The 26,956-nt window shown below is 30.6% G+C and overlaps 26 non-coding genes across 26 annotated transcripts; all 26 read right to left on the bottom strand.

The window, feature by feature from the left end:
* Window positions 1-2,684: 2,684 nt before the first annotated feature.
* On the bottom strand, window positions 2,685-2,758 carry TRNAT-AGU (transfer RNA threonine (anticodon AGU)). The gene has a single exon. It is a non-coding gene; the product is annotated as a tRNA-Thr (tRNA).
* Window positions 2,759-3,699: 941 nt separating this feature from the next.
* Window positions 3,700-3,773, bottom strand: TRNAT-AGU (transfer RNA threonine (anticodon AGU)). The gene has a single exon. It is a non-coding gene; the product is annotated as a tRNA-Thr (tRNA).
* A 941-nt stretch (window positions 3,774-4,714) lies between these two features.
* On the bottom strand, window positions 4,715-4,788 carry TRNAT-AGU (transfer RNA threonine (anticodon AGU)). The gene has a single exon. It is a non-coding gene; the product is annotated as a tRNA-Thr (tRNA).
* A 430-nt stretch (window positions 4,789-5,218) lies between these two features.
* On the bottom strand, window positions 5,219-5,291 carry TRNAT-CGU (transfer RNA threonine (anticodon CGU)). The gene has a single exon. It is a non-coding gene; the product is annotated as a tRNA-Thr (tRNA).
* Window positions 5,292-6,234: 943 nt separating this feature from the next.
* TRNAT-UGU (transfer RNA threonine (anticodon UGU)) lies at window positions 6,235-6,307 on the bottom strand. The gene has a single exon. It is a non-coding gene; the product is annotated as a tRNA-Thr (tRNA).
* Window positions 6,308-6,744: 437 nt separating this feature from the next.
* TRNAT-AGU (transfer RNA threonine (anticodon AGU)) lies at window positions 6,745-6,821 on the bottom strand. The gene has a single exon. It is a non-coding gene; the product is annotated as a tRNA-Thr (tRNA).
* A 940-nt stretch (window positions 6,822-7,761) lies between these two features.
* TRNAT-AGU (transfer RNA threonine (anticodon AGU)) lies at window positions 7,762-7,835 on the bottom strand. The gene has a single exon. It is a non-coding gene; the product is annotated as a tRNA-Thr (tRNA).
* A 941-nt stretch (window positions 7,836-8,776) lies between these two features.
* Window positions 8,777-8,850, bottom strand: TRNAT-AGU (transfer RNA threonine (anticodon AGU)). The gene has a single exon. It is a non-coding gene; the product is annotated as a tRNA-Thr (tRNA).
* A 430-nt stretch (window positions 8,851-9,280) lies between these two features.
* TRNAT-CGU (transfer RNA threonine (anticodon CGU)) lies at window positions 9,281-9,353 on the bottom strand. The gene has a single exon. It is a non-coding gene; the product is annotated as a tRNA-Thr (tRNA).
* A 943-nt stretch (window positions 9,354-10,296) lies between these two features.
* TRNAT-UGU (transfer RNA threonine (anticodon UGU)) lies at window positions 10,297-10,369 on the bottom strand. Its single transcript has one exon. It is a non-coding gene; the product is annotated as a tRNA-Thr (tRNA).
* Window positions 10,370-10,806: 437 nt separating this feature from the next.
* Window positions 10,807-10,883, bottom strand: TRNAT-AGU (transfer RNA threonine (anticodon AGU)). Its single transcript has one exon. It is a non-coding gene; the product is annotated as a tRNA-Thr (tRNA).
* A 940-nt stretch (window positions 10,884-11,823) lies between these two features.
* On the bottom strand, window positions 11,824-11,897 carry TRNAT-AGU (transfer RNA threonine (anticodon AGU)). Its single transcript has one exon. It is a non-coding gene; the product is annotated as a tRNA-Thr (tRNA).
* A 941-nt stretch (window positions 11,898-12,838) lies between these two features.
* On the bottom strand, window positions 12,839-12,912 carry TRNAT-AGU (transfer RNA threonine (anticodon AGU)). The gene has a single exon. It is a non-coding gene; the product is annotated as a tRNA-Thr (tRNA).
* Window positions 12,913-13,342: 430 nt separating this feature from the next.
* Window positions 13,343-13,415, bottom strand: TRNAT-CGU (transfer RNA threonine (anticodon CGU)). The gene has a single exon. It is a non-coding gene; the product is annotated as a tRNA-Thr (tRNA).
* Window positions 13,416-14,358: 943 nt separating this feature from the next.
* TRNAT-CGU (transfer RNA threonine (anticodon CGU)) lies at window positions 14,359-14,431 on the bottom strand. The gene has a single exon. It is a non-coding gene; the product is annotated as a tRNA-Thr (tRNA).
* Window positions 14,432-17,914: 3,483 nt separating this feature from the next.
* Window positions 17,915-17,988, bottom strand: TRNAT-AGU (transfer RNA threonine (anticodon AGU)). Its single transcript has one exon. It is a non-coding gene; the product is annotated as a tRNA-Thr (tRNA).
* Window positions 17,989-18,929: 941 nt separating this feature from the next.
* Window positions 18,930-19,003, bottom strand: TRNAT-AGU (transfer RNA threonine (anticodon AGU)). Its single transcript has one exon. It is a non-coding gene; the product is annotated as a tRNA-Thr (tRNA).
* Window positions 19,004-19,944: 941 nt separating this feature from the next.
* Window positions 19,945-20,018, bottom strand: TRNAT-AGU (transfer RNA threonine (anticodon AGU)). Its single transcript has one exon. It is a non-coding gene; the product is annotated as a tRNA-Thr (tRNA).
* Window positions 20,019-20,448: 430 nt separating this feature from the next.
* On the bottom strand, window positions 20,449-20,521 carry TRNAT-CGU (transfer RNA threonine (anticodon CGU)). Its single transcript has one exon. It is a non-coding gene; the product is annotated as a tRNA-Thr (tRNA).
* Window positions 20,522-20,959: 438 nt separating this feature from the next.
* TRNAT-AGU (transfer RNA threonine (anticodon AGU)) lies at window positions 20,960-21,033 on the bottom strand. Its single transcript has one exon. It is a non-coding gene; the product is annotated as a tRNA-Thr (tRNA).
* Window positions 21,034-21,974: 941 nt separating this feature from the next.
* On the bottom strand, window positions 21,975-22,048 carry TRNAT-AGU (transfer RNA threonine (anticodon AGU)). Its single transcript has one exon. It is a non-coding gene; the product is annotated as a tRNA-Thr (tRNA).
* A 941-nt stretch (window positions 22,049-22,989) lies between these two features.
* On the bottom strand, window positions 22,990-23,063 carry TRNAT-AGU (transfer RNA threonine (anticodon AGU)). The gene has a single exon. It is a non-coding gene; the product is annotated as a tRNA-Thr (tRNA).
* A 430-nt stretch (window positions 23,064-23,493) lies between these two features.
* Window positions 23,494-23,566, bottom strand: TRNAT-CGU (transfer RNA threonine (anticodon CGU)). The gene has a single exon. It is a non-coding gene; the product is annotated as a tRNA-Thr (tRNA).
* A 943-nt stretch (window positions 23,567-24,509) lies between these two features.
* TRNAT-UGU (transfer RNA threonine (anticodon UGU)) lies at window positions 24,510-24,582 on the bottom strand. Its single transcript has one exon. It is a non-coding gene; the product is annotated as a tRNA-Thr (tRNA).
* A 437-nt stretch (window positions 24,583-25,019) lies between these two features.
* Window positions 25,020-25,093, bottom strand: TRNAT-AGU (transfer RNA threonine (anticodon AGU)). Its single transcript has one exon. It is a non-coding gene; the product is annotated as a tRNA-Thr (tRNA).
* A 941-nt stretch (window positions 25,094-26,034) lies between these two features.
* On the bottom strand, window positions 26,035-26,108 carry TRNAT-AGU (transfer RNA threonine (anticodon AGU)). The gene has a single exon. It is a non-coding gene; the product is annotated as a tRNA-Thr (tRNA).
* Window positions 26,109-26,956: the final 848 nt, after the last annotated feature.

Genomic DNA, 26,956 nt, shown 5'->3' with positions numbered 1-26,956 from the left:
CTACAAAAATCTTCACAATACCAAGTATTTTTTTTTATTTTAAGATAACTTATTCCAAAGTTCATAGGCCCAGACGTGTATTCTTAAATTGTATTCAACACTTGTTTGATGAAAATTATTCCTAAAGCATGGAGAAAACAGTTAGGTGCTGCTCAGATTTGAACGCAGGATCTTCTGTATACGAGACAGGCGCTTTAACCACTAAGCCACAGAACCAACGTCAACAACAAAAAATACATAAATAATTTATTGTTGATGATGAAAATTTGTTTCATGCTATAAATTCTTCTTTATATGTACTGTAATCTTAAACACAAAAAGATACTCAATCACTAAACAAGTATTGATATGTTTTAATAAACAGGTACTCTTATAAAACCCAATTTCATTTCTTAAATACTTTACAATTTTATTTTCATGAAGGCATTAATATTGCTCAAATCAAGGTAGTAATGTCATCTACGTCTTTCTCATTGACACGTTTTCTTTCCATTTTGCAATAGCAGTATTCTCTCTATAATCTTGAAAATACTTGGGTTTTTATGAGGTTTAAGATGATCTGTTCAACAGTAAGATGAATCAGACTTTTATATTTTAATTGTATCAGAATAGGACCTAATGAAATTGATTTGTTATATAACAAAGAGAAAAGCAAGGCGTTACTGAGAGTTGTACTCAGGATCTCCTGTTTACTAGACAGGCGCTTTAACCAGCTAAGCCACAGCACCGCCTTGAGTCTTAACTTAGAAAGACTTTTCTTTATGGTGTTCAAGAGAATATTGTTTTTTCATTTTTATATTCTTTGCTAAGTTCACAGACTTCTCTACTCAAACACTTTAGATGAAGATGCTTCACTTGTTCACAAACACCTCTCTAATTTGAAGTTTACCCTATTCATAGATTTTTAAAATATACCTTGCTGAAGAATGGATTAGTTGTATTCAACAATAGAGTGATCATATGGCTCTATCTTGTTCTTTGTCATTTTCTTTTCGCTATTTCAGTCAATGCATTCCTACAAAAATCTTCACAATACCAAGTATTTTTTTTATTTTAAGATAACTTATTCCAAAGTTCATAGAACCAGACGTGTATTCTTAAATTGTATTCAACACTTGTTTGATGAAAATTATTCCTAAAGCATGGAGAAAACTGTTAGGTGCTGCTCAGATTTGAACTCAGGATCTTCTGTATATGAGACAGGCGCTTTAACCACTAAGCCACAGCACCAACGTCAATAACAAAAAATACATAAATAATTTATTGTTGATGATGAAAATTTGTTTCATGCTATAAATTCTTCTTTATATGTACTGTAATCTTAAACACAAAAAGATACTCAATCACTAAACAAGTATTGATATGTTTTAATAAACAGGTACTCTTATAAAACCCAATTTCATTTCTTAAATACTTTACAATTTTATTTTCATGAAGGCATTAATATTGCTCAAATCAAGGTAGTAATGTCATCTACGTCTTTCTCATTGACACGTTTTCTTTCCATTTTGCAATAACAGTATTCTCTCTATAATCTTGAAAATACTTGGGTTTTTATGAGGTTTAAGATGATCTGTTCAACAGTAAGATGAATCAGACTTTTATATTTTAATTGTATCAGAATAGGACCTAATGAAATTGATTTGTTATATAACAAAGAGAAAAGCAAGGCATTACTGAGAGTTGTACTCAGGATCTCCTGTTTACTAGACAGGCGCTTTAACCAGCTAAGCCACAGCACCCCCTTGAGTCATAAATGAGAAAGAATTTTCTTTATGGTGTTCAAGAGAATATTGTTTTTTTATTTTTATATTCTTTTCTAAGTTCACAGACTTCTCTACTCAAAAACTTTAGATGAAGACGCTTCACTTATTCAAAAACACCTCTCTAATTTGAAGTTTACCCTATTCATAGAATTTTAAAATATACCTTGCTGAAGAATGGATTAGTTGTATTCAACAATAGAGTGATCATTCAGCTCTATCTTGTTTTTTGTCCTTTTATTTTTTGCTATTTCAGTCAATGCATTTCTATAAAAATCTTCACAATACCAAGTATTTTATTTCATTTTATGATAACTTATTCTAAAGTTCATAGAACCAGACGTTTATTCTTAAATTGTATTCAACACTTGTTTGATAAAGATTATTTTTTAAAGCATGGAGAAAACAGTTATGTGCTGCGGAGATTTGAACTCAGGATTTCCTGTTTACAAGACAAGCGCTTTAACCACTAAGCCACAGCACCAACTTCAATAACAAAAAATACATAAATAATTTATTGTTGATGATGAAAATTTGTTTCCTGCTATAAATTCTGCTTTATATGTACTGTAATCTTAAACACAAAAAAAACTCAATCACTAAACAAGTATTGGTATGTTTTAATAAACAGGTACTCTTATAAAACCCAATTTCATTTCTTAAATACTTTACAATTTTATTTTCATGAATGCATTAATATTGCTCAAATTGAGGTAGTAATGTCATCTACGACTTTCTCATTGACACGTTTTCTTTCCATTTTGCAATAACAGTATTCTCTCTATAATCTTGAAAATACTTGTGTTTTTATGAGGTTTAAGATGATCTGTTCAACAGTAAGATGAATCAGACTTTTATATTTTAATTCTATCAGAATAGGACCTAATGAAATTGATTTGGTATATAACAAAGAGAAAAGCAAGGCGCTGCTGAGAGTTGAACTCAGGATCTCCTGTTTACTAGACAGGCGCTTTAACCAGCTAAGCCACAGCACCGCCTTGAGGTTTGTCTTAGAAAGACTTTTCTTTATGGTGTTCAAGAGAATATTGTTTTTTCATTTTTATATTCTTTGCTAATTTCACAGACTTCTCTACTCAAACACTTTAGATGAAGATGCTTCACTTGTTCACAAACACCTCTCTAATTTGAAGTTTACCCTATTCATAGATTTTTTAAATATACCTTGCTGAAGAATGGATTAGTTGTATTCAACAATAGAGTGATCATACGGCTCTATCTTGTTCTTTGTCATTTTCTTTTCGCTATTTCAGTCAATGCATTCCTACAAAAATCTTCACAATACCAAGTATTTTTTTTTATTTTAAGATAACTTATTCCAAAGTTCATAGAACCAGACGTGTATTCTTAAATTGTATTTAACACTTGTTTGATGAAAATTATTCCTAAAGCATGGAGAAAACAGTTAGGTGCTGCTCAGATTTGAACTCAGGATCTTCTGTATACGAGACAGGCGCTTTAACCACTAATCCACAGCACCAACGTCAATAACAAAAAATACATAAATAATTTATTGTTGATGATGAAAATTTGTTTCATGCTATAAATTCTTCTTTATATGTACTGTAATCTTAAACACAAAAAGATACTCAATCACTAAACAAGTATTGATATGTTTTAATAAACAGGTACTCTTATAAAACCCAATTTCATTTCTTAAATACTTTACAATTTTATTTTCATGAAGGCATTAATATTGCTCAAATCAAGGTAGTAATGTCATCTACGACTTTCTCATTGACACGTTTTCTTTCCATTTTGCAATAACAGTATTCTCTCTATAATCTTGAAAATACTTGTGTTTTTATGAGGTTTAAGATGATCTGTTCAACAGTAAGATGAATCAGACTTTTATATTTTAATTCTATCAGAATAGGACCTAATGAAATTGATTTGGTATATAACAAAGAGAAAAGCAAGGCGCTGCTGAGAGTTGAACTCAGGATCTCCTGTTTACTAGACAGGCGCTTTAACCAGCTAAGCCACAGCACCGCCTTGAGGTTTGTCTTAGAAAGACTTTTCTTTATGGTGTTCAAGAGAATATTGTTTTTTCATTTTTATATTCTTTGCTAATTTCACAGACTTCTCTACTCAAACACTTTAGATGAAGATGCTTCACTTGTTCACAAACACCTCTCTAATTTGAAGTTTACCCTATTCATAGATTTTTTAAATATACCTTGCTGAAGAATGGATTAGTTGTATTCAACAATAGAGTGATCATACGGCTCTATCTTGTTCTTTGTCATTTTCTTTTCGCTATTTCAGTCAATGCATTCCTACAAAAATCTTCACAATACCAAGTATTTTTTTTTATTTTAAGATAACTTATTCCAAAGTTCATAGAACCAGACGTGTATTCTTAAATTGTATTTAACACTTGTTTGATGAAAATTATTCCTAAAGCATGGAGAAAACAGTTAGGTGCTGCTCAGATTTGAACTCAGGATCTTCTGTATACGAGACAGGCGCTTTAACCACTAATCCACAGCACCAACGTCAATAACAAAAAATACATAAATAATTTATTGTTGATGATGAAAATTTGTTTCATGCTATAAATTCTTCTTTATATGTACTGTAATCTTAAACACAAAAAGATACTCAATCACTAAACAAGTATTGATATGTTTTAATAAACAGGTACTCTTATAAAACCCAATTTCATTTCTTAAATACTTTACAATTTTATTTTCATGAAGGCATTAATATTGCTCAAATCAAGGTAGTAATGTCATCTACGTCTTTCTCATTGACACGTTTTCTTTCCATTTTGCAATAACAGTATTCTCTCTATAATCTTGAAAATACTTGGGTTTTTATGAGGTTTAAGATGATCTGTTCAACAGTAAGATGAATCAGACTTTTATATTTTAATTGTATCAGTATAGGACCTAATGAAATTGATTTGGTATATAACAAAGAGAAAAGCAAGGCACTGCTGAGAGTTGAACTCAGGATCTCCTGTTTACTAGACAGGCGCTTTAACCAGCTAAGCCACAGCACCGCCTTGAGTCTTAACTTAGAAAGACTTTTCTTTATGGTGTTCAAGAGAATATTGTTTTTTCATTTTTATATTCTTTGCTAAGTTCACAGACTACTCTACTCAAACACTTTAGATGAAGATGCTTCACTTGTTCACAAACACCTCTCTAATTTGAAGTTTACCCTATTCATAGATTTTTTAAATATACCTTGCTGAAGAATAGATTAGTTGTATTCAACAATAGAGTGATCATACGGCCTTATCTTGTTCTTTGTCATTTTCTTTTCGCTATTTCAGTCAATGCATTCCTACAAAAATCTTCACAATAGCAAGTATTTTTTTTTATTTTAAGATAACTTATTCCAAAGTTCATAGAACCAGACGTGTATTCTTAAATTGTATTCAACACTTGTTTGAGGAAAATTATTCCTAAAGCATGGAGAAAACAGTTAGGTGCTGCTCAGATTTGAACTCAGGATCTTCTGTATACGAGACAGGTGCTTTAACCACTAAGCCACAGCACCAACGTCTATAACAACAAATACATAAATAATTTATTGTTGATGATGAAAATTTGTTTCATGCTATAAATTCTTCTTTATATGTACTGTAATCTTAAACACAAAAAGATACTCAATCACTAAACAAGTATTGATATGTTTTAATAAACAGGTACTCTTATAAAACCCAATTTAATTTCTTAAATACTTTACAATTTTATTTTCATGAAGGCATTAATATTGCTCAAATCAAGGTAGTAATGCCATCTACGTCTTTCTCATTGACACGTTTTCTTTCCATTTTGCAATAACAGTATTCTCTCTATAATCTTGAAAATACTTGGGTTTTTATGAGGTTTAAGATGATCTGTTCAACAGTAAGATGAATCAGACTTTTATATTTTAATTGTATCAGAATAGGACCTAATGAAATTGATTTGTTATATAACAAAGAGAAAAGCAAGGCGCTACTGAGAGTTGTACTCAGGATCTCCTGTTTACTAGACAGGCGCTTTAACCAGCTAAGCCACAGCACCCCCTTGAATCATAAATGAGAAAGAATTTTCTTTATGGTGTTCAGGAGAATATTGTTTTTTTATTTTTATATTTTTTTCTAAGTTCACAGACTTCTCTACTCAAAAACTTTAGATGAAGACGCTTCACTTATTCAAAAACACCTCTCTAATTTGAAGTTTACCCTATTCATAGAATTTTAAAATATACCTTGCTGAAGAATGGATTAGTTGTATTCAACAATAGAGTGATCATTCAGCTCTATCTTGTTTTTTGTCCTTTTATTTTTTGCTATTTCAGTCAATGCATTTCTATAAAAATCTTCACAATACCAAGTATTTTATTTCATTTTATGATAACTTATTCTAAAGTTCATAGAACCAGACATTTATTCTTAAATTGTATTCAACACTTGTTTGATAAAAATTATTTTTAAAGCATGGAGAAAACAGTTAGGTGCTGCTGAGATTTGAACTCAGGATTTCCTGTTTACAAGACAAGCGTTTTAACCACTAAGCCACAGCACCAACTTCAATAACAAAAAATACATACATAATTTATTGTTGATGATGAAAATTTGTTTCCTGCTATAAATTCTGCTTTATATGTACTGTAATCTTAAACACAAAAAAAACTCAATCACTAAACAAGTATTGGTATGTTTTAATAAACAGGTACTCTTATAAAACCCAATTTCATTTCTTAAATACTTTACAATTTTATTTTCATGAAGGCATTAATATTGCTCAAATTGAGGTAGTAATGTCATCTACGACTTTCTCATTGACACGTTTTCTTTCCATTTTGCAATAACAGTATTCTCTCTATAATCTTGAAAATACTTGTGTTTTTATGAGGTTTAAGATGATCTGTTCAACAGTAAGATGAATCAGACTTTTATATTTTAATTCTATCAGAATAGGACCTAATGAAATTGATTTGGTATATAACAAAGAGAAAAGCAAGGCGCTGCTGAGAGTTGAACTCAGGATCTCCTGTTTACTAGACAGGCGCTTTAACCAGCTAAGCCACAGCATCGCCTTGAGGTTTGTCTTAGAAAGACTTTTCTTTATGGTGTTCAAGAGAATATTGTTTTTTCATTTTTATATTCTTTGCTAATTTCACAGACTTCTCTACTCAAACACTTTAGATGAAGATGCTTCACTTGTTCACAAACACCTCTCTAATTTGAAGTTTACCCTATTCATAGATTTTTTAAATATACCTTGCTGAAGAATGGATTAGTTGTATTCAACAATAGAGTGATCATTCGGCTCTATCTTGTTTTTTGTCCTTTTATTTTTTGCTATTTCAGTCAATGCATTTCTATAAAAAATCTTCACAATACCAAGTATTTTATTTCATTTTATGATAACTTATTCTAAAGTTCATAGAACCAGACGTTTATTCTTAAATTGTATTCAACACTTGTTTGATAAAGATTATTTTTTAAAGCATGGAGAAAACAGTTATGTGCTGCGGAGATTTGAACTCAGGATTTCCTGTTTACAAGACAAGCGCTTTAACCACTAAGCCACAGCACCAACTTCAATAACAAAAAATACATAAATAATTTATTGTTGATGATGAAAATTTGTTTCCTGCTATAAATTCTGCTTTATATGTACTGTAATCTTAAACACAAAAAAAACTCAATCACTAAACAAGTATTGGTATGTTTTAATAAACAGGTACTCTTATAAAACCCAATTTCATTTCTTAAATACTTTACAATTTTATTTTCATGAAGGCATTAATATTGCTCAAATTGAGGTAGTAATGTCATCTACGACTTTCTCATTGACACGTTTTCTTTCCATTTTGCAATAACAGTATTCTCTCTATAATCTTGAAAATACTTGTGTTTTTATGAGGTTTAAGATGATCTGTTCAACAGTAAGATGAATCAGACTTTTATATTTTAATTCTATCAGAATAGGACCTAATGAAATTGATTTGGTATATAACAAAGAGAAAAGCAAGGCGCTGCTGAGAGTTGAACTCAGGATCTCCTGTTTACTAGACAGGCGCTTTAACCAGCTAAGCCACAGCACCCCCTTGAGGTTTGTCTTAGAAAGACTTTTCTTTATGGTGTTCAAGAGAATATTGTTTTTTCATTTTTATATTCTTTGCTAATTTCACAGACTTCTCTACTCAAACACTTTAGATGAAGATGCTTCACTTGTTCACAAACACCTCTCTAATTTGAAGTTTACCCTATTCATAGATTTTTTAAATATACCTTGCTGAAGAATGGATTAGTTGTATTCAACAATAGAGTGATCATACGGCTCTATCTTGTTCTTTGTCATTTTCTTTTCGCTATTTCAGTCAATGCATTCCTACAAAAATCTTCACAATACCAAGTATTTTTTTTTATTTTAAGATAACTTATTCCAAAGTTCATAGAACCAGACGTGTATTCTTAAATTGTATTTAACACTTGTTTGATGAAAATTATTCCTAAAGCATGGAGAAAACAGTTAGGTGCTGCTCAGATTTGAACTCAGGATCTTCTGTATACGAGACAGGCGCTTTAACCACTAATCCACAGCACCAACGTCAATAACAAAAAATACATAAATAATTTATTGTTGATGATGAAAATTTGTTTCATGCTATAAATTCTTCTTTATATGTACTGTAATCTTAAACACAAAAAGATACTCAATCACTAAACAAGTATTGATATGTTTTAATAAACAGGTACTCTTATAAAACCCAATTTCATTTCTTAAATACTTTACAATTTTATTTTCATGAAGGCATTAATATTGCTCAAATCAAGGTAGTAATGTCATCTACGTCTTTCTCATTGACACGTTTTCTTTCCATTTTGCAATAACAGTATTCTCTCTATAATCTTGAAAATACTTGGGTTTTTATGAGGTTTAAGATGATCTGTTCAACAGTAAGATGAATCAGACTTTTATATTTTAATTGTATCAGTATAGGACCTAATGAAATTGATTTGGTATATAACAAAGAGAAAAGCAAGGCACTGCTGAGAGTTGAACTCAGGATCTCCTGTTTACTAGACAGGCGCTTTAACCAGCTAAGCCACAGCACCGCCTTGAGCCTTAACTTAGAAAGACTTTTCTCTATGGTGTTCAAGAGAATATTGTTTTTTCATTTTTATATTCTTTGCTAAGTTCACAGACTTCTCTACTCAAACACTTTAGATGAAGATGCTTCACTTGTTCACAAACACCTCTCTAATTTGAAGTTTACCCTATTCATAGATTTTTTAAATATACCTTGCTGAAGAATAGATTAGTTGTATTCAACAATAGAGTGATCATACGGCCTTATCTTGTTCTTTGTCATTTTCTTTTCGCTATTTCAGTCAATGCATTCCTACAAAAATCTTCACAATAGCAAGTATTTTTTTTTATTTTAAGATAACTTATTCCAAAGTTCATAGAACCAGACGTGTATTCTTAAATTGTATTCAACACTTGTTTGAGGAAAATTATTCCTAAAGCATGGAGAAAACAGTTAGGTGCTGCTCAGATTTGAACTCAGGATCTTCTGTATACGAGACAGGTGCTTTAACCACTAAGCCACAGCACCAACGTCTATAACAACAAATACATAAATAATTTATTGTTGATGATGAAAATTTGTTTCATGCTATAAATTCTTCTTTATATGTACTGTAATCTTAAACACAAAAAGATACTCAATCACTAAACAAGTATTGATATGTTTTAATAAACAGGTACTCTTATAAAACCCAATTTAATTTCTTAAATACTTTACAATTTTATTTTCATGAAGGCATTAATATTGCTCAAATCAAGGTAGTAATGCCATCTACGTCTTTCTCATTGACACGTTTTCTTTCCATTTTGCAATAACAGTATTCTCTCTATAATCTTGAAAATACTTGGGTTTTTATGAGGTTTAAGATGATCTGTTCAACAGTAAGATGAATCAGACTTTTATATTTTAATTGTATCAGAATAGGACCTAATGAAATTGATTTGTTATATAACAAAGAGAAAAGCAAGGCGCTACTGAGAGTTGTACTCAGGATCTCCTGTTTACTAGACAGGCGCTTTAACCAGCTAAGCCACAGCACCCCCTTGAATCATAAATGAGAAAGAATTTTCTTTATGGTGTTCAGGAGAATATTGTTTTTTTATTTTTATATTTTTTTCTAAGTTCACAGACTTCTCTACTCAAAAACTTTAGATGAAGACGCTTCACTTATTCAAAAACACCTCTCTAATTTGAAGTTTACCCTATTCATAGAATTTTAAAATATACCTTGCTGAAGAATGGATTAGTTGTATTCAACAATAGAGTGATCATTCGGCTCTATCTTGTTTTTTGTCCTTTTATTTTTTGCTATTTCAGTCAATGCATTTCTATAAAAATCTTCACAATACCAAGTATTTTATTTCATTTTATGATAACTTATTCTAAAGTTCATAGAACCAGACATTTATTCTTAAATTGTATTCAACACTTGTTTGATAAAAATTATTTTTAAAGCATGGAGAAAACAGTTAGGTGCTGCTGAGATTTGAACTCAGGATTTCCTGTTTACAAGACAAGCGTTTTAACCACTAAGCCACAGCACCAACTTCAATAACAAAAAATACATACATAATTTATTGTTGATGATGAAAATTTGTTTCCTGCTATAAATTCTGCTTTATATGTACTGTAATCTTAAACACAAAAAAAACTCAATCACTAAACAAGTATTGGTATGTTTTAATAAACAGGTACTCTTATAAAACCCAATTTCATTTCTTAAATACTTTACAATTTTATTTTCATGAAGGCATTAATATTGCTCAAATTGAGGTAGTAATGTCATCTACGACTTTCTCATTGACACGTTTTCTTTCCATTTTGCAATAACAGTATTCTCTCTATAATCTTGAAAATACTTGTGTTTTTATGAGGTTTAAGATGATCTGTTCAACAGTAAGATGAATCAGACTTTTATATTTTAATTCTATCAGAATAGGACCTAATGAAATTGATTTGGTATATAACAAAGAGAAAAGCAAGGCGCTGCTGAGAGTTGAACTCAGGATCTCCTGTTTACTAGACAGGCGCTTTAACCAGCTAAGCCACAGCATCGCCTTGAGGTTTGTCTTAGAAAGACTTTTCTTTATGGTGTTCAAGAGAATATTGTTTTTTCATTTTTATATTCTTTGCTAATTTCACAGACTTCTCTACTCAAACACTTTAGATGAAGATGCTTCACTTGTTCACAAACACCTCTCTAATTTGAAGTTTACCCTATTCATAGATTTTTTAAATATACCTTGCTGAAGAATGGATTAGTTGTATTCAACAATAGAGTGATCATTCGGCTCTATCTTGTTTTTTGTCCTTTTATTTTTTGCTATTTCAGTCAATGCATTTCTATAAAAAATCTTCACAATACCAAGTATTTTATTTCATTTTATGATAACTTATTCTAAAGTTCATAGAACCAGACGTTTATTCTTAAATTGTATTCAACACTTGTTTGATAAAGATTATTTTTTAAAGCATGGAGAAAACAGTTATGTGCTGCGGAGATTTGAACTCAGGATTTCCTGTTTACAAGACAAGCGCTTTAACCACTAAGCCACAGCACCAACTTCAATAACAAAAAATACATAAATAATTTATTGTTGATGATGAAAATTTGTTTCCTGCTATAAATTCTGCTTTATATGTACTGTAATCTTAAACACAAAAAAAACTCAATCACTAAACAAGTATTGGTATGTTTTAATAAACAGGTACTCTTATAAAACCCAATTTCATTTCTTAAATACTTTACAATTTTATTTTCATGAAGGCATTAATATTGCTCAAATTGAGGTAGTAATGTCATCTACGACTTTCTCATTGACACGTTTTCTTTCCATTTTGCAATAACAGTATTCTCTCTATAATCTTGAAAATACTTGTGTTTTTATGAGGTTTAAGATGATCTGTTCAACAGTAAGATGAATCAGACTTTTATATTTTAATTCTATCAGAATAGGACCTAATGAAATTGATTTGGTATATAACAAAGAGAAAAGCAAGGCGCTGCTGAGAGTTGAACTCAGGATCTCCTGTTTACTAGACAGGCGCTTTAACCAGCTAAGCCACAGCACCCCCTTGAGGTTTGTCTTAGAAAGACTTTTCTTTATGGTGTTCAAGAGAATATTGTTTTTTCATTTTTATATTCTTTGCTAATTTCACAGACTTCTCTACTCAAACACTTTAGATGAAGATGCTTCACTTGTTCACAAACACCTCTCTAATTTGAAGTTTACCCTATTCATAGATTTTTTAAATATACCTTGCTGAAGAATGGATTAGTTGTATTCAACAATAGAGTGATCATACGGCTCTATCTTGTTCTTTGTCATTTTCTTTTCGCTATTTCAGTCAATGCATTCCTACAAAAATCTTCACAATACCAAGTATTTTTTTTTATTTTAAGATAACTTATTCCAAAGTTCATAGAACCAGACGTGTATTCTTAAATTGTATTTAACACTTGTTTGATGAAAATTATTCCTAAAGCATGGAGAAAACAGTTAGGTGCTGCTCAGATTTGAACTCAGGATCTTCTGTATACGAGACAGGCGCTTTAACCACTAATCCACAGCACCAACGTCAATAACAAAAAATACATAAATAATTTATTGTTGATGATGAAAATTTGTTTCATGCTATAAATTCTTCTTTATATGTACTGTAATCTTAAACACAAAAAGATACTCAATCACTAAACAAGTATTGATATGTTTTAATAAACAGGTACTCTTATAAAACCCAATTTCATTTCTTAAATACTTTACAATTTTATTTTCATGAAGGCATTAATATTGCTCAAATCAAGGTAGTAATGTCATCTACGTCTTTCTCATTGACACGTTTTCTTTCCATTTTGCAATAACAGTATTCTCTCTATAATCTTGAAAATACTTGGGTTTTTATGAGGTTTAAGATGATCTGTTCAACAGTAAGATGAATCAGACTTTTATATTTTAATTGTATCAGTATAGGACCTAATGAAATTGATTTGGTATATAACAAAGAGAAAAGCAAGGCACTGCTGAGAGTTGAACTCAGGATCTCCTGTTTACTAGACAGGCGCTTTAACCAGCTAAGCCACAGCACCGCCTTGAGCCTTAACTTAGAAAGACTTTTCTCTATGGTGTTCAAGAGAATATTGTTTTTTCATTTTTATATTCTTTGCTAAGTTCACAGACTTCTCTACTCAAACACTTTAGATGAAGATGCTTCACTTGTTCACAAACACCTCTCTAATTTGAAGTTTACCCTATTCATAGATTTTTTAAATATACCTTGCTGAAGAATAGATTAGTTGTATTCAACAATAGAGTGATCATACGGCCTTATCTTGTTCTTTGTCATTTTCTTTTCGCTATTTCAGTCAATGCATTCCTACAAAAATCTTCACAATACCAAGTATTTTCTTTTATTTTAAGATAACTTATTCCAAAGTTCATAGAACCAGACGTGTATTCTTAAATTGTATTCAACACTTGTTTGAGGAAAATTATTCCTAAAGCATGGAGAAAACAGTTAGGTGCTGCTCAGATTTGAACTCAGGATCTTCTGTATACGAGACAGGCGCTTTAACCACTAAGCCACAGCACCAACGTCAATAACAAAAAATACATAAATAATTTATTGTTGATGATGAAAATTTGTTTCACGCTATAAATTCTTCTTTATATGTACTGTAATCTTAAACACAAAAAGATACTCAATCACTAAACAAGTATTGATATGTTTTAATAAACAGGTACTCTTATAAAACCCAATTTCATTTCTTAAATACTTTACAATTTTATTTTCATGAAGGCATTAATATTGCTCAAATCAAGGTAGTAATGTCATCTACGTCTTTCTCATTGACACGTTTTCTTTCCATTTTGCAATAACAGTATTCTCTCTATAATCTTGAAAATACTTGGGTTTTTATGAGGTTTAAGATGATCTGTTCAACAGTGAGATGAATCAGACTTTTATATTTTAATTGTATCAGAATAGGACCTAATGAAATTGATTTGTTATATAACAAAGAGAAAAGCAAGGCGTTACTGAGAGTTGTACTCAGGATCTCCTGTTTACTAGACAGGCGCTTTAACCAGCTAAGCCACAGCACCCCCTTGAGTCATAAATGAGAAATAATTTTCTTCATGGTGTTCAAGAGAATATTGTTTTTTCATTTTTATATTCTTTTCTAAGTTCACAGACTTCTCTACTCAAAAACTTTAGATGAAGATGCTTCACTTATTCAAAAACACCTCACTAATTTGAAGTTTACCCTATTCATAGAATTTTAAAATATACCTTGCTGAAGAATGGATTAGTTGTATTCAACAATAGAGTGATCATTCGGCTCTATCTTGTTTTTTGTCAATTTTTTTTTTGCTATTTCAGTCAATGCATTTCTATAAAAATCTTCACAATACCAAGTATTTTATTTCATTTTATGATAACTTATTCTAAAATTCATAGAACCAGACGTTTATTCTTAAATTGTATTCAACACTTGTTTGATAAAAATTATTTTTAAAGCATGGAGAAAACAGTTAGGTGCTGCTGAGATTTGAACTCAGGATTTCCTGTTTACGAGACAGGCGCTTTAACCACTAAGCCACAGAACCAACGTCAACAACAAAAAATACATAAATAATTTATTGTTGATGATGAAAATTTGTTTCCTGCTATAAATTCTGCTTTATATGTACTGTAATCTTAAACACAAAAATATACTCAATCACTAAACAAGTATTGATATGTGTTAATAAACAGGTACTCTTATAAAACCCAATTTCATTTCTTAAATACTTTACAATTTTATTTTCATGAAGGCATTAATATTGCTCAAATTGAGGTGGTAATGTCATCTATGTCTTTCTCATTGACACATTTTCTTTCCATTTTGCAATAACAGTATTCTCTCTATAATCTTGAAAATACTTGGGTTTTTATGAGGTTTAAGATGATCTGTTCAACAGTAAGATGAATCAGACTTTTATATTTTAATTGTATCAGAATAGGACCTAATGAAATTGATTTGTTATATAACAAAGAGAAAAGCAAGGCGTTACTGAGAGTTGTACTCAGGATCTCCTGTTTACTAGACAGGCGCTTTAACCAGCTAAGCCACAGCACTCCCTTGAGTCATAAATGAGAAAGAATTTTCTTTATGGTGTTCAAGAGAATATTGTTTTTTCATTTTTATATTCTTTGCTAAGTTCACAGACTTCTCTACTCAAACACTTTAGATGAAGATGCTTCACTTGTTCACAAACACCTCTCTAATTTGAAGTTTACCCTATTCATAGATTTTTAAAATATACCTTGCTGAAGAATGGATTAGTTGTATTCAACAATAGAGTGATCATACGGCTCTATCTTGTTCTTTGTCATTTTCTTTTCGCTATTTCAGTCAATGCATTCCTACAAAAATCTTCACAATACCAAGTATTTTTTTTTATTTTAAGATAACTTATTCCAAAGTTCATAGGCCCAGACGTGTATTCTTAAATTGTATTCAACACTTGTTTGATGAAAATTATTCCTAAAGCATGGAGAAAACAGTTAGGTGCTGCTCAGATTTGAACGCAGGATCTTCTGTATACGAGACAGGCGCTTTAACCACTAAGCCACAGAACCAACGTCAACAACAAAAAATACATAAATAATTTATTGTTGATGATGAAAATTTGTTTCATGCTATAAATTCTTCTTTATATGTACTGTAATCTTAAACACAAAAAGATACTCAATCACTAAACAAGTATTGATATGTTTTAATAAACAGGTACTCTTATAAAACCCAATTTCATTTCTTAAATACTTTACAATTTTATTTTCATGAAGGCATTAATATTGCTCAAATCAAGGTAGTAATGTCATCTACGTCTTTCTCATTGACACGTTTTCTTTCCATTTTGCAATAGCAGTATTCTCTCTATAATCTTGAAAATACTTGGGTTTTTATGAGGTTTAAGATGATCTGTTCAACAGTAAGATGAATCAGACTTTTATATTTTAATTGTATCAGAATAGGACCTAATGAAATTGATTTGTTATATAACAAAGAGAAAAGCAAGGCGTTACTGAGAGTTGTACTCAGGATCTCCTGTTTACTAGACAGGCGCTTTAACCAGCTAAGCCACAGCACCGCCTTGAGTCTTAACTTAGAAAGACTTTTCTTTATGGTGTTCAAGAGAATATTGTTTTTTCATTTTTATATTCTTTGCTAAGTTCACAGACTTCTCTACTCAAACACTTTAGATGAAGATGCTTCACTTGTTCACAAACACCTCTCTAATTTGAAGTTTACCCTATTCATAGATTTTTAAAATATACCTTGCTGAAGAATGGATTAGTTGTATTCAACAATAGAGTGATCATATGGCTCTATCTTGTTCTTTGTCATTTTCTTTTCGCTATTTCAGTCAATGCATTCCTACAAAAATCTTCACAATACCAAGTATTTTTTTTATTTTAAGATAACTTATTCCAAAGTTCATAGAACCAGACGTGTATTCTTAAATTGTATTCAACACTTGTTTGATGAAAATTATTCCTAAAGCATGGAGAAAACTGTTAGGTGCTGCTCAGATTTGAACTCAGGATCTTCTGTATATGAGACAGGCGCTTTAACCACTAAGCCACAGCACCAACGTCAATCACAAAAAATACATAAATAATTTATTGTTGATGATGAAAATTTGTTTCATGCTATAAATTCTTCTTTATATGTACTGTAATCTTAAACACAAAAAGATACTCAATCACTAAACAAGTATTGATATGTTTTAATAAACAGGTACTCTTATAAAACCCAATTTCATTTCTTAAATACTTTACAATTTTATTTTCATGAAGGCATTAATATTGCTCAAATCAAGGTAGTAATGTCATCTACGTCTTTCTCATTGACACGTTTTCTTTCCATTTTGCAATAACAGTATTCTCTCTATAATCTTGAAAATACTTGGGTTTTTATGAGGTTTAAGATGATCTGTTCAACAGTAAGATGAATCAGACTTTTATATTTTAATTGTATCAGAATAGGACCTAATGAAATTGATTTGTTATATAACAAAGAGAAAAGCAAGGCATTACTGAGAGTTGTACTCAGGATCTCCTGTTTACTAGACAGGCGCTTTAACCAGCTAAGCCACAGCACCCCCTTGAGTCATAAATGAGAAAGAATTTTCTTTATGGTGTTCAAGAGAATATTGTTTTTTTATTTTTATATTCTTTTCTAAGTTCACAGACTTCTCTACTCAAAAACTTTAGATGAAGACGCTTCACTTATTCAAAAACACCTCTCTAATTTGAAGTTTACCCTATTCATAGAATTTTAAAATATACCTTGCTGAAGAATGGATTAGTTGTATTCAACAATAGAGTGATCATTCAGCTCTATCTTGTTTTTTGTCCTTTTATTTTTTGCTATTTCAGTCAATGCATTTCTATAAAAATCTTCACAATACCAAGTATTTTATTTCATTTTATGATAACTTATTCTAAAGTTCATAGAACCAGACGTTTATTCTTAAATTGTATTCAACACTTGTTTGATAAAGATTATTTTTTAAAGCATGGAGAAAACAGTTATGTGCTGCGGAGATTTGAACTCAGGATTTCCTGTTTACAAGACAAGCGCTTTAACCACTAAGCCACAGCACCAACTTCAATAACAAAAAATACATAAATAATTTATTGTTGATGATGAAAATTTGTTTCCTGCTATAAATTCTGCTTTATATGTACTGTAATCTTAAACACAAAAAAAACTCAATCACTAAACAAGTATTGGTATGTTTTAATAAACAGGTACTCTTATAAAACCCAATTTCATTTCTTAAATACTTTACAATTTTATTTTCATGAATGCATTAATATTGCTCAAATTGAGGTAGTAATGTCATCTACGACTTTCTCATTGACACGTTTTCTTTCCATTTTGCAATAACAGTATTCTCTCTATAATCTTGAAAATACTTGTGTTTTTATGAGGTTTAAGATGATCTGTTCAACAGTAAGATGAATCAGACTTTTATATTTTAATTCTATCAGAATAGGACCTAATGAAATTGATTTGGTATATAACAAAGAGAAAAGCAAGGCGCTGCTGAGAGTTGAACTCAGGATCTCCTGTTTACTAGACAGGCGCTTTAACCAGCTAAGCCACAGCACCGCCTTGAGGTTTGTCTTAGAAAGACTTTTCTTTATGGTGTTCAAGAGAATATTGTTTTTTCATTTTTATATTCTTTGCTAATTTCACAGACTTCTCTACTCAAACACTTTAGATGAAGATGCTTCACTTGTTCACAAACACCTCTCTAATTTGAAGTTTACCCTATTCATAGATTTTTTAAATATACCTTGCTGAAGAATGGATTAGTTGTATTCAACAATAGAGTGATCATACGGCTCTATCTTGTTCTTTGTCATTTTCTTTTCGCTATTTCAGTCAATGCATTCCTACAAAAATCTTCACAATACCAAGTATTTTTTTTTATTTTAAGATAACTTATTCCAAAGTTCATAGAACCAGACGTGTATTCTTAAATTGTATTTAACACTTGTTTGATGAAAATTATTCCTAAAGCATGGAGAAAACAGTTAGGTGCTGCTCAGATTTGAACTCAGGATCTTCTGTATACGAGACAGGCGCTTTAACCACTAATCCACAGCACCAACGTCAATAACAAAAAATACATAAATAATTTATTGTTGATGATGAAAATTTGTTTCATGCTATAAATTCTTCTTTATATGTACTGTAATCTTAAACACAAAAAGATACTCAATCACTAAACAAGTATTGATATGTTTTAATAAACAGGTACTCTTATAAAACCCAATTTCATTTCTTAAATACTTTACAATTTTATTTTCATGAAGGCATTAATATTGCTCAAATCAAGGTAGTAATGTCATCTACGACTTTCTCATTGACACGTTTTCTTTCCATTTTGCAATAACAGTATTCTCTCTATAATCTTGAAAATACTTGTGTTTTTATGAGGTTTAAGATGATCTGTTCAACAGTAAGATGAATCAGACTTTTATATTTTAATTCTATCAGAATAGGACCTAATGAAATTGATTTGGTATATAACAAAGAGAAAAGCAAGGCGCTGCTGAGAGTTGAACTCAGGATCTCCTGTTTACTAGACAGGCGCTTTAACCAGCTAAGCCACAGCACCGCCTTGAGGTTTGTCTTAGAAAGACTTTTCTTTATGGTGTTCAAGAGAATATTGTTTTTTCATTTTTATATTCTTTGCTAATTTCACAGACTTCTCTACTCAAACACTTTAGATGAAGATGCTTCACTTGTTCACAAACACCTCTCTAATTTGAAGTTTACCCTATTCATAGATTTTTTAAATATACCTTGCTGAAGAATGGATTAGTTGTATTCAACAATAGAGTGATCATACGGCTCTATCTTGTTCTTTGTCATTTTCTTTTCGCTATTTCAGTCAATGCATTCCTACAAAAATCTTCACAATACCAAGTATTTTTTTTTATTTTAAGATAACTTATTCCAAAGTTCATAGAACCAGACGTGTATTCTTAAATTGTATTTAACACTTGTTTGATGAAAATTATTCCTAAAGCATGGAGAAAACAGTTAGGTGCTGCTCAGATTTGAACTCAGGATCTTCTGTATACGAGACAGGCGCTTTAACCACTAATCCACAGCACCAACGTCAATAACAAAAAATACATAAATAATTTATTGTTGATGATGAAAATTTGTTTCATGCTATAAATTCTTCTTTATATGTACTGTAATCTTAAACACAAAAAGATACTCAATCACTAAACAAGTATTGATATGTTTTAATAAACAGGTACTCTTATAAAACCCAATTTCATTTCTTAAATACTTTACAATTTTATTTTCATGAAGGCATTAATATTGCTCAAATCAAGGTAGTAATGTCATCTACGTCTTTCTCATTGACACGTTTTCTTTCCATTTTGCAATAACAGTATTCTCTCTATAATCTTGAAAATACTTGGGTTTTTATGAGGTTTAAGATGATCTGTTCAACAGTAAGATGAATCAGACTTTTATATTTTAATTGTATCAGTATAGGACCTAATGAAATTGATTTGGTATATAACAAAGAGAAAAGCAAGGCACTGCTGAGAGTTGAACTCAGGATCTCCTGTTTACTAGACAGGCGCTTTAACCAGCTAAGCCACAGCACCGCCTTGAGTCTTAACTTAGAAAGACTTTTCTTTATGGTGTTCAAGAGAATATTGTTTTTTCATTTTTATATTCTTTGCTAAGTTCACAGACTTCTCTACTCAAACACTTTAGATGAAGATGCTTCACTTGTTCACAAACACCTCTCTAATTTGAAGTTTACCCTATTCATAGATTTTTTAAATATACCTTGCTGAAGAATAGATTAGTTGTATTCAACAATAGAGTGATCATACGGCCTTATCTTGTTCTTTGTCATTTTCTTTTCGCTATTTCAGTCAATGCATTCCTACAAAAATCTTCACAATAGCAAGTATTTTTTTTTATTTTAAGATAACTTATTCCAAAGTTCATAGAACCAGACGTGTATTCTTAAATTGTATTCAACACTTGTTTGAGGAAAATTATTCCTAAAGCATGGAGAAAACAGTTAGGTGCTGCTCAGATTTGAACTCAGGATCTTCTGTATACGAGACAGGTGCTTTAACCACTAAGCCACAGCACCAACGTCTATAACAACAAATACATAAATAATTTATTGTTGATGATGAAAATTTGTTTCATGCTATAAATTCTTCTTTATATGTACTGTAATCTTAAACACAAAAAGATACTCAATCACTAAACAAGTATTGGTATGTTTTAATAAACAGGTACTCTTATAAAACCCAATTTCATTTCTTAAATACTTTACAATTTTATTTTCATGAATGCATTAATATTGCTCAAATTGAGGTAGTAATGTCATCTACGACTTTCTCATTGACACGTTTTCTTTCCATTTTGCAATAACAGTATTCTCTCTATAATCTTGAAAATACTTGTGTTTTTATGAGGTTTAAGATGATCTGTTCAACAGTAAGATGAATCAGACTTTTATATTTTAATTCTATCAGAATAGGACCTAATGAAATTGATTTGGTATATAACAAAGAGAAAAGCAAGGCGCTGCTGAGAGTTGAACTCAGGATCTCCTGTTTACTAGACAGGCGCTTTAACCAGCTAAGCCACAGCACCGCCTTGAGGTTTGTCTTAGAAAGACTTTTCTTTATGGTGTTCAAGAGAATATTGTTTTTTCATTTTTATATTCTTTGCTAATTTCACAGACTTCTCTACTCAAACACTTTAGATGAAGATGCTTCACTTGTTCACAAACACCTCTCTAATTTGAAGTTTACCCTATTCATAGATTTTTTAAATATACCTTGCTGAAGAATGGATTAGTTGTATTCAACAATAGAGTGATCATACGGCTCTATCTTGTTCTTTGTCATTTTCTTTTCGCTATTTCAGTCAATGCATTCCTACAAAAATCTTCACAATACCAAGTATTTTTTTTTATTTTAAGATAACTTATTCCAAAGTTCATAGAACCAGACGTGTATTCTTAAATTGTATTTAACACTTGTTTGATGAAAATTATTCCTAAAGCATGGAGAAAACAGTTAGGTGCTGCTCAGATTTGAACTCAGGATCTTCTGTATACGAGACAGGCGCTTTAACCACTAATCCACAGCACCAACGTCAATAACAAAAAATACATAAATAATTTACTGTTGATGATGAAAATTTGTTTCATGCTATAAATTCTTCTTTATATGTACTGTAATCTTAAACACAAAAAGATACTCAATCACTAAACAAGTATTGATATGTTTTAATAAACAGGTACTCTTATAAAACCCAATTTCATTTCTTAAATACTTTACAATTTTATTTTCATGAAGGCATTAATATTGCTCAAATCAAGGTAGTAATGTCATCTACGACTTTCTCATTGACACGTTTTCTTTCCATTTTGCAATAACAGTATTCTCTCTATAATCTTGAAAATACTTGTGTTTTTATGAGGTTTAAGATGATCTGTTCAACAGTAAGATGAATCAGACTTTTATATTTTAATTCTATCAGAATAGGACCTAATGAAATTGATTTGGTATATAACAAAGAGAAAAGCAAGGCGCTGCTGAGAGTTGAACTCAGGATCTCCTGTTTACTAGACAGGCGCTTTAACCAGCTAAGCCACAGCACCGCCTTGAGGTTTGTCTTAGAAAGACTTTTCTTTATGGTGTTCAAGAGAATATTGTTTTTTCATTTTTATATTCTTTGCTAATTTCACAGACTTCTCTACTCAAACACTTTAGATGAAGATGCTTCACTTGTTCACAAACACCTCTCTAATTTGAAGTTTACCCTATTCATAGATTTTTTAAATATACCTTGCTGAAGAATGGATTAGTTGTATTCAACAATAGAGTGATCATACGGCTCTATCTTGTTCTTTGTCATTTTCTTTTCGCTATTTCAGTCAATGCATTCCTACAAAAATCTTCACAATACCAAGTATTTTTTTTTATTTTAAGATAACTTATTCCAAAGTTCATAGAACCAGACGTGTATTCTTAAATTGTATTTAACACTTGTTTGATGAAAATTATTCCTAAAGCATGGAGAAAACAGTTAGGTGCTGCTCAGATTTGAACTCAGGATCTTCTGTATACGAGACAGGCGCTTTAACCACTAATCCACAGCACCAACGTCAATAACAAAAAATACATAAATAATTTATTGTTGATGATGAAAATTTGTTTCATGCTATAAATTCTTCTTTATATGTACTGTAATCTTAAACACAAAAAGATACTCAATCACTAAACAAGTATTGATATGTTTTAATAAACAGGTACTCTTATAAAACCCAATTTCATTTCTTAAATACTTTACAATTTTATTTTCATGAAGGCATTAATATTGCTCAAATCAAGGTAGTAATGTCATCTACGTCTTTCTCATTGACACGTTTTCTTTCCATTTTGCAATAACAGTATTCTCTCTATAATCTTGAAAATACTTGGGTTTTTATGAGGTTTAAGATGATCTGTTCAACAGTAAGATGAATCAGACTTTTATATTTTAATTGTATCAGTATAGGACCTAATGAAATTGATTTGGTATATAACAAAGAGAAAAGCAAGGCACTGCTGAGAGTTGAACTCAGGATCTCCTGTTTACTAGACAGGCGCTTTAACCAGCTAAGCCACAGCACCGCCTTGAGTCTTAACTTAGAAAGACTTTTCTTTATGGTGTTCAAGAGAATATTGTTTTTTCATTTTTATATTCTTTGCTAAGTTCACAGACTTCTCTACTCAAACACTTTAGATGAAGATGCTTCACTTGTTCACAAACACCTCTCTAATTTGAAGTTTACCCTATTCATAGATTTTTTAAATATACCTTGCTGAAGAATAGATTAGTTGTATTCAACAATAGAGTGATCATACGGCCTTATCTTGTTCTTTGTCATTTTCTTTTCGCTATTTCAGTCAATGCATTCCTACAAAAATCTTCACAATAGCAAGTATTTTTTTTTATTTTAAGATAACTTATTCCAAAGTTCATAGAACCAGACGTGTATTCTTAAATTGTATTCAACACTTGTTTGAGGAAAATTATTCCTAAAGCATGGAGAAAACAGTTAGGTGCTGCTCAGATTTGAACTCAGGATCTTCTGTATACGAGACAGGTGCTTTAACCACTAAGCCACAGCACCAACGTCTATAACAACAAATACATAAATAATTTATTGTTGATGATGAAAATTTGTTTCATGCTATAAATTCTTCTTTATATGTACTGTAATCTTAAACACAAAAAGATACTCAATCACTAAACAAGTATTGATATGTTTTAATAAACAGGTACTCTTATAAAACCCAATTTAATTTCTTAAATACTTTACAATTTTATTTTCATGAAGGCATTAATATTGCTCAAATCAAGGTAGTAATGCCATCTACGTCTTTCTCATTGACACGTTTTCTTTCCATTTTGCAATAACAGTATTCTCTCTATAATCTTGAAAATACTTGGGTTTTTATGAGGTTTAAGATGATCTGTTCAACAGTAAGATGAATCAGACTTTTATATTTTAATTGTATCAGAATAGGACCTAATGAAATTGATTTGTTATATAACAAAGAGAAAAGCAAGGCGCTACTGAGAGTTGTACTCAGGATCTCCTGTTTACTAGACAGGCGCTTTAACCAGCTAAGCCACAGCACCCCCTTGAATCATAAATGAGAAAGAATTTTCTTTATGGTGTTCAGGAGAATATTGTTTTTTTATTTTTATATTTTTTTCTAAGTTCACAGACTTCTCTACTCAAAAACTTTAGATGAAGACGCTTCACTTATTCAAAAACACCTCTCTAATTTGAAGTTTACCCTATTCATAGAATTTTAAAATATACCTTGCTGAAGAATGGATTAGTTGTATTCAACAATAGAGTGATCATTCGGCTCTATCTTGTTTTTTGTCCTTTTATTTTTTGCTATTTCAGTCAATGCATTTCTATAAAAATCTTCACAATACCAAGTATTTTATTTCATTTTATGATAACTTATTCTAAAGTTCATAGAACCAGACATTTATTCTTAAATTGTATTCAACACTTGTTTGATAAAAATTATTTTTAAAGCATGGAGAAAACAGTTAGGTGCTGCTGAGATTTGAACTCAGGATTTCCTGTTTACAAGACAAGCGTTTTAACCACTAAGCCACAGCACCAACTTCAATAACAAAAAATACATACATAATTTATTGTTGATGATGAAAATTTGTTTCCTGCTATAAATTCTGCTTTATATGTACTGTAATCTTAAACACAAAAAAAACTCAATCACTAAACAAGTATTGGTATGTTTTAATAAACAGGTACTCTTATAAAACCCAATTTCATTTCTTAAATACTTTACAATTTTATTTTCATGAAGGCATTAATATTGCTCAAATTGAGGTAGTAATGTCATCTACGACTTTCTCATTGACACGTTTTCTTTCCATTTTGCAATAACAGTATTCTCTCTATAATCTTGAAAATACTTGTGTTTTTATGAGGTTTAAGATGATCTGTTCAACAGTAAGATGAATCAGACTTTTATATTTTAATTCTATCAGAATAGGACCTAATGAAATTGATTTGGTATATAACAAAGAGAAAAGCAAGGCGCTGCTGAGAGTTGAACTCAGGATCTCCTGTTTACTAGACAGGCGCTTTAACCAGCTAAGCCACAGCACCGCCTTGAGGTTTGTCTTAGAAAGACTTTTCTTTATGGTGTTCAAGAGAATATTGTTTTTTCATTTTTATATTCTTTGCTAATTTCACAGACTTCTCTACTCAAACACTTTAGATGAAGATGCTTCACTTGTTCACAAACACCTCTCTAATTTGAAGTTTACCCTATTCATAGATTTTTTAAATATACCTTGCTGAAGAATGGATTAGTTGTATTCAACAATAGAGTGATCATACGGCTCTATCTTGTTCTTTGTCATTTTCTTTTCGCTATTTCAGTCAATGCATTCCTACAAAAATCTTCACAATACCAAGTATTTTTTTTTATTTTAAGATAACTTATTCCAAAGTTCATAGAACCAGACGTGTATTCTTAAATTGTATTTAACACTTGTTTGATGAAAATTATTCCTAAAGCATGGAGAAAACAGTTAGGTGCTGCTCAGATTTGAACTCAGGATCTTCTGTATACGAGACAGGCGCTTTAACCACTAATCCACAGCACCAACGTCAATAACAAAAAATACATAAATAATTTATTGTTGATGATGAAAATTTGTTTCATGCTATAAATTCTTCTTTATATGTACTGTAATCTTAAACACAAAAAGATACTCAATCACTAAACAAGTATTGATATGTTTTAATAAACAGGTACTCTTATAAAACCCAATTTCATTTCTTAAATACTTTACAATTTTATTTTCATGAAGGCATTAATATTGCTCAAATCAAGGTAGTAATGTCATCTACGACTTTCTCATTGACACGTTTTCTTTCCATTTTGCAATAACAGTATTCTCTCTATAATCTTGAAAATACTTGTGTTTTTATGAGGTTTAAGATGATCTGTTCAACAGTAAGATGAATCAGACTTTTATATTTTAATTCTATCAGAATAGGACCTAATGAAATTGATTTGGTATATAACAAAGAGAAAAGCAAGGCGCTGCTGAGAGTTGAACTCAGGATCTCCTGTTTACTAGACAGGCGCTTTAACCAGCTAAGCCACAGCACCGCCTTGAGGTTTGTCTTAGAAAGACTTTTCTTTATGGTGTTCAAGAGAATATTGTTTTTTCATTTTTATATTCTTTGCTAATTTCACAGACTTCTCTACTCAAACACTTTAGATGAAGATGCTTCACTTGTTCACAAACACCTCTCTAATTTGAAGTTTACCCTATTCATAGATTTTTTAAATATACCTTGCTGAAGAATGGATTAGTTGTATTCAACAATAGAGTGATCATACGGCTCTATCTTGTTCTTTGTCATTTTCTTTTCGCTATTTCAGTCAATGCATTCCTACAAAAATCTTCACAATACCAAGTATTTTTTTTTATTTTAAGATAACTTATTCCAAAGTTCATAGAGCCAGACGTGTATTCTTAAATTGTATTTAACACTTGTTTGATGAAAATTATTCCTAAAGCATGGAGAAAACAGTTAGGTGCTGCTCAGATTTGAACTCAGGATCTTCTGTATACGAGACAGGCGCTTTAACCACTAATCCACAGCACCAACGTCAATAACAAAAAATACATAAATAATTTATTGTTGATGATGAAAATTTGTTTCATGCTATAAATTCTTCTTTATATGTACTGTAATCTTAAACACAAAAAGATACTCAATCACTAAACAAGTATTGATATGTTTTAATAAACAGGTACTCTTATAAAACCCAATTTCATTTCTTAAATACTTTACAATTTTATTTTCATGAAGGCATTAATATTGCTCAAATCAAGGTAGTAATGTCATCTACGTCTTTCTCATTGACACGTTTTCTTTCCATTTTGCAATAACAGTATTCTCTCTATAATCTTGAAAATACTTGGGTTTTTATGAGGTTTAAGATGATCT

The sequence above is a fragment of the Lissotriton helveticus genome, chromosome 4_1 (genome assembly GCF_964261635.1).
Source record: "Lissotriton helveticus chromosome 4_1, aLisHel1.1, whole genome shotgun sequence".
Lineage (NCBI taxonomy): Eukaryota > Metazoa > Chordata > Amphibia > Caudata > Salamandridae > Lissotriton > Lissotriton helveticus.
This window is presented reverse-complemented; position numbering and strand designations above follow the sequence as displayed.